Source organism: Grammomys surdaster, unplaced genomic scaffold (genome assembly GCF_004785775.1).
Source record: "Grammomys surdaster isolate TR1022 unplaced genomic scaffold, NIH_TR_1.0 64, whole genome shotgun sequence".
Classification (NCBI taxonomy): domain Eukaryota; kingdom Metazoa; phylum Chordata; class Mammalia; order Rodentia; family Muridae; genus Grammomys; species Grammomys surdaster.
Window position 1 is genome coordinate 2889444 of NW_021604566.1, and position 5732 is coordinate 2895175.

At 43.1% G+C, this 5732-nt stretch overlaps 1 pseudogene; it reads right to left on the minus strand.

Annotated features, from left to right (window-relative positions):
* Window positions 1-3820: 3820 nt before the first annotated feature.
* LOC114623730 lies at window positions 3821-4341 on the minus strand (annotated as a pseudogene).
* Window positions 4342-5732: the final 1391 nt, after the last annotated feature.

Below are 5732 nucleotides of genomic sequence, written 5' to 3' on the forward strand. Positions count from 1 at the left end.
CTCAGGAGGCACTAAGTCAGGCTCAGCCAGGGTAGGAATGGTGAGACTCAGGAGGCACTAAGTCAATGCGATATGAGTCGTTTTAAGACTTTTAAGAGCCGATGGATTCTAAGGAGACCATTTTCTTCTTCCCAGTGAACTGAGGCACTACACTTTCCCTGTCTCTATTCCATACTGATGGAAAACAGAGGTTCTGGTCCCTGGTAGAGCCTCAGCTTCCAGAGTTATGTGGCTCCAACAGCTATTAGCTTCCAGCATCCCTTTCTCTTCCAAAGGGCTTGAAGAGACTGAAATCCTAGCTCTCTCATTGGCTACATGATCTAGGAGAAGACACCACATTTCTCTGAGCCGTGCTGAGTTTGTCAGGAAAATGAGAATAGTGACCCCTCTGGAGATTCAAAGCTAGCAACCAGACAAGGTTTCCAAGACACTAGGCTTCTGTGGCCCCTCCCCAGCAGCCTTCTCTCACTCCCTGCCATCCTCAAGCTGCTTCCCCCCACTGCCTTTACCTCTTCTATTTCTGTCTTGTTTTCCTTCCCTTGAATCTATCCTTCAAGTTTAACTTTTTTAGACAGTTCCAACCCCGGGCTCTCTGCGGTCCCATTGCCCTACACTCCAGCTGTGCTCCCTTCTTCCTATGTCATAGCCTTTAACCCAATCCCTCAATGTCAAGATCATCCCTATGTCTGCCGTGTCACCTCTTTATTAAGTCTTCCAAGGTTATACACTTGATTCGTTGTTCTTCCTTCTTCAGCTTGTTGCCAGGCACATTGAGTCCACTGCTCTCCATCAGGGGATAGATCTGAGGTCTGAAAATGACAATCACCATTTCTATAAAATTATGTTATTCATAATCCCCTCTCATAATCACTTCCAGGGTCTATAACCAGCCTCTTCAAACCGTAAAATCTGAAAAAGAAGAGAAGAGAGAAAGAAATCTCATAAACTCTGACCTACTGGAACTGAAAAGTCCTTTGTGTCGACAAAGGATAGCAACTCCACAGAAAGGTCTGTGGATCCTTCTGTCCTCACTGTCCTCCAGTCCCTGCCTGGTATTTGAGGCAGGGTGTCTGTCCCAGACCCCCTTCATGTGCCCTTAATGATCAGCCTCTCTGATGCAAAGAGCACAGAATAGACAAGTCTGTTCCAAAGAGAAAGGAATGCTAAGTACTTAATGCTTCCTGGGTCACAGAGTGTTCTTTATCCCAAAGATGTGGACAGAATGAGCAGAACTCTTTCCCCAGTTTCAAATGAAGAAGTGCAGAGTCTCATGTTAGCAGCAGTAGTGGGATTCACTAAGAAGTCCTCTAAAGGATGTATCCATGCCAAGTCCTTCTTCAAGGACTATGGAAAATCAGGTGTAAAAATCCGAAATGGAAGCACACAGAAGGCGGCCAAAGGCAAATTGTTTTCTGGAAAAGCAGTACACGTAGCTTCTTTCATTATTGCAAATGATTTTGTGTGCATCATGTAAATAAGCTTTTTTTTTTAAGTGGAAAACCCAGATGAAGGAGGAAAACACTGAGGCCCTTTATAAAAGAAAGCCTTTCCCTCGGGAAATAATCGAAGGCCCCAATTGCTCAAGTCTTTCAAAGACTGTACAAAGCACCCTGAGCACACTGTAGAGAACAAGTCTGCGTTCTCTAGGGAACTGGCTGAATGATCTAATAGGTCTTTGCCCTCATTCCAATTCCAGTGATTCATGTGTGACTTATTTAATTGTTATCATCTATTGCAGATATATAAAAGAATGCTTTTATTCTTCAAAAAAAATCTAAATTCAAATCACCTTTAATATCACCAAGTTTCTCTTCCCATCACCCTTCAGAGCATTGACATATTAACTTTTTGACCTACACTCAACCCCACTTCCACCTTCCAGGATACAAAAAGTACATCTGCCAAGCAGCTGGGTATAATGAGATGCCCCACCCAACAGTGCATTGAAAACAGGTTTTAGGGAACTAAGGGTTAAGTAAAGTCCCCCAGGAATTCCAATCTATTGCAAGCTGCTAAATCAGAAGCTGCCTGGGGCCTAGGTGTAACCACAGCTAAGAAAACAATGCCTAACTGCCTTACCCTCCACAGCATTTAGCATTTATCATGGTCAGAAAACCACCTGTTACTTGAGAGAGTGTCAAAAGGAGTCTAAGCCATAATTAAAGGAATAAAAACATATTGTGAATTGCTGTGCAAACCTCAGGCAGATGTGCTATTTAGCTGTGGGCTTGATCTGTGATATTAATTTGAAATAAACATAGCAGAAAACAAAACGTGCACTGAACCGAGACTCTGCTTGCCTGAAGGTTTTGTTTCTTTTGTAGACTTTGACAGTTGTGGTTAGCAGCCTAAACACAGGCAGAGCTGATGTGTCTTGCAAACAAACCTGAGTTATGTCTGGCAATCACTTAGGACAGAGCTGGCAGCCAATCAGATGTGCCTGAACCTCTGTGCATCGGTGTGGATATCTGTAAATGACAGTTGCAATAATAAATAAGCAGTGTCAACCAGTAGGGTGCCATCCTCTCTCTGCTAGGCACTCTCTAGTCCTTGCCTTTTGTTGTGGTTAGTTGGTTGGTTGGTTGGTTGGTTGGTTGGTTGGTTGGTAGGTTGGTCGGTTGCCAGTTTGTTTTCTGAGACTGGGTTTCTCTGTGTGGCCTTAGCTGTTCTGAAACTCACTCTGTAGACCAGAGTGGGCTCAAACTCAGAGATCACCTGCCTCTGCCTCCCAAGAGCTGGGATTAAAGCCATGCACTACCACCAACCCACTTAGATCTTGCTTTTTAACCTCACCAAAAGCAAAGGAATCCTCTACTTCAGCAGAATACAGGCTTGAATACTTGGACCCACTGAAGAGATACTCAGGTCCTTGGGAAAACATACTTCTCCAAGGATTGGCCAAATAGCTTTTAATCTCAGATACACAGGGCAAAGTAAGGAGCTGAAGGAAGCCAGTGACTGCTCAGAAGAACAACTCCATTTGGCAGTGTTGTTTTGTGTTAAAGTTTCTCCATCTCTTTAAACTCGTTCTAAACCTTCAGGGAGGTGTGTGCTCCTGAGAGGGTGAAGGGAAGGGCATGGAGATGTGAACTGAAGAAACCAGGGCAAAGCAATTTGGTGGTCCATGGGTGTTCATAGCTTTGAATGCAGCATTACCCTTAGAAAAATTGCTCAGTTAGGTTGACAGATCTATGCAAATGTGTGGGAAATGAAGAAAAGGCAAGGTAGCATTCATTTTGTAGGCTGAAAGAATCACTTTGATTTGCAATAATTTTAATCTACCTCTTTTACCACAGTGAAACATTGCAAAAACAAGAGCTCCAAATGTCATGAGATGAAGCTTACAAGAGTTCTGTTGGCACACCTTTTCATTCCTGAACAATTACCTTGCCATATACATTTACTCTAGAATAGTATATAGTGACACATTAGATTTTGATACTGAAAGATAATGACATATATAAATACCTCAGATGTAGAACTGACTTTAATTTACAATTTACTGCCGGTGTTCTCCTTTATAGGCTGAGCCCATGAAAAGTTCAAGTTTCTCACTTCATGCAATTGATTACTATTAGTCTAAAAAAGAGTGTATATTTTCTTGCCATGAAAAAGTACTCCCAGCACTTGGGAGGCAGAGGCAGGCAGATTTCTGAGTTCGAGGCCAGCCTGGTCTACAGAGTGAGTTCCAGGACAGCCAGGACTACACAGAGAAACCCTGTCTCAAAAAACCAAAAAAAAAAAAAAGAAAAGAAAAGAAAAAGAAAAAAAAAGTACTCCCCATATGTATACAAACGATTAACAGCAAAGGCCCAGAGGCTCATTTCTTCTTGGAGACACCCACAGTATGGCCCCGGTGACCAGTGGTCTTGTGCTGACCTTGGACATAAAGGCTCCAAAAGTGGTGCAGACCCCGGTGGACTCTCGTCTTCTTTGGCCACTTCAGGTCCTTTCGTAGTTTGTCCTGGCTGTACTATTCCATCCTTCACATCCTCCTGCCTGTTCAAGAACCAGTCTGAATTCTTGTACTGTCATGATTCTTGTACATCATGATTCTGCATGAAAGTGGTCACATGTTCCACTTCTTCATCCGTGAGTTCTCCAGCCATCTTGATGAGGTCAGTGTCTGCCTTCCTCGACACCATGTGAGCATATCTCGGCCCCACACCTTTAATGGCAGTGATGGCAAAGGCTGTTTTGTGCAGCCTGTCGATGTTGGTGGTGAGTATTCGTAAAATGTGCTGGAACTTCTCAGGGGTCACTGGAGACATGCGACGATACATGCAGCAGCATGTAGGCCTCCTGTGGAAGGCCTTGGAAAAGTTTTGAGAGGCTCTTTTTTGGCCTCGATTATGATTTATATTCTAGATGTGGTTAAGAGCACTGGCTGTTCTTCCAGAGGACACAGGTTCAATTCCCAGCACCAACATGGCAGCTCATGCCTGTCTATAACTCCAGCTCCAGGGGATCTGACACCTTCGCACAGATATACATTCAGGCAAAACACAAATACACATAAAATAAAACTAAATAAATCATTTTAAAAATATATTTAAAGACTAGATTTCTATATTAGTAATTACAACCCTTATGAATTCACAGTCCTGAATGGCCATTATGTGGCTGCAAGCTTTTGATTACCCTTTCACAGTGCCTTGTTATCTTTCAGAGAATGACAGTTACTAAAGACTGCCCAAGACAGCTACAAACACCTTTCTGCAATCACTTCCCCTTATTCTTCAGGCTCACATCAGCCACTGTGGATCCCTAAAGATTTTCTAAAGCTTCTCTTCCCGTTTCTGACCTTGCCCATTCTATTCTGTCCTCTTGAATTGCCCTCCTGAATTCCCCTTACTACAGTAGAAGTCTCATCTCCAAAACATCTCCTTGGGTACCACATCAATGTCTTATTTGTGTCTATGATCCTGTACTGAGTAAACTAACTGGCCCGGGGTTAAGAAGCGACATGTGCTCGGTGAATACGGCTTCACGTACTTTTCAAACACTAGTATTTCCTAAGCTGTCCCTGATCTCTTCCTCTGCTATTCTCTAGACCATAACGTTGGAATTCTTTTGTGGGCTCTCCATGTTCAAACAAATATTCCAGTTCCATATCGGCATTGCCTGCCTTCTCACTCCAGCACTTGCCAACTGTCTGCTAAGACTGTCCTTTCACATGCCTTACAGGAACCCAACACTGTTTAATGACAACAGAAATATCTAATACCTGACAGTGCCGCAGAGTTAGCCAGCCAGCCTCATAGTCAGAACCTCACGCTACGCCTACACTACATACAGTCAGGTATGAGTTCCACAGGTGAGTGAGTTGGCACTGAGGACTTGGAGGCCATGCTCAAGGACAGACCAAGTGACATCGCAAGATGTCATCTCAGAAAAAAAAAATAGATGGGTGGAAAACACTTTTTAAAATTGCATCCATACTGAATATATACAGGCTTTTTGTTCTTGTCACAACCCCTAGATAATACATTATGTAAAAAAATAAACATTTACATAGGCTTAAGTTATATTCAGTATTAAAAATAATCTACATGTGTTAAGCAAGGGAGTGCAGGTTATATGCAAATGTGCTGCCCTTCTTATCTGTAAGAGGATTTTGACATCACTATCACGGCGTGGGGGTGGGGGGCTTCTCGAACATCGTATCCCCTGTGAACATGTAAAGAGGAGGCTGTGTAAATTAAGAATGGTACCATCACACAGATGAAAAC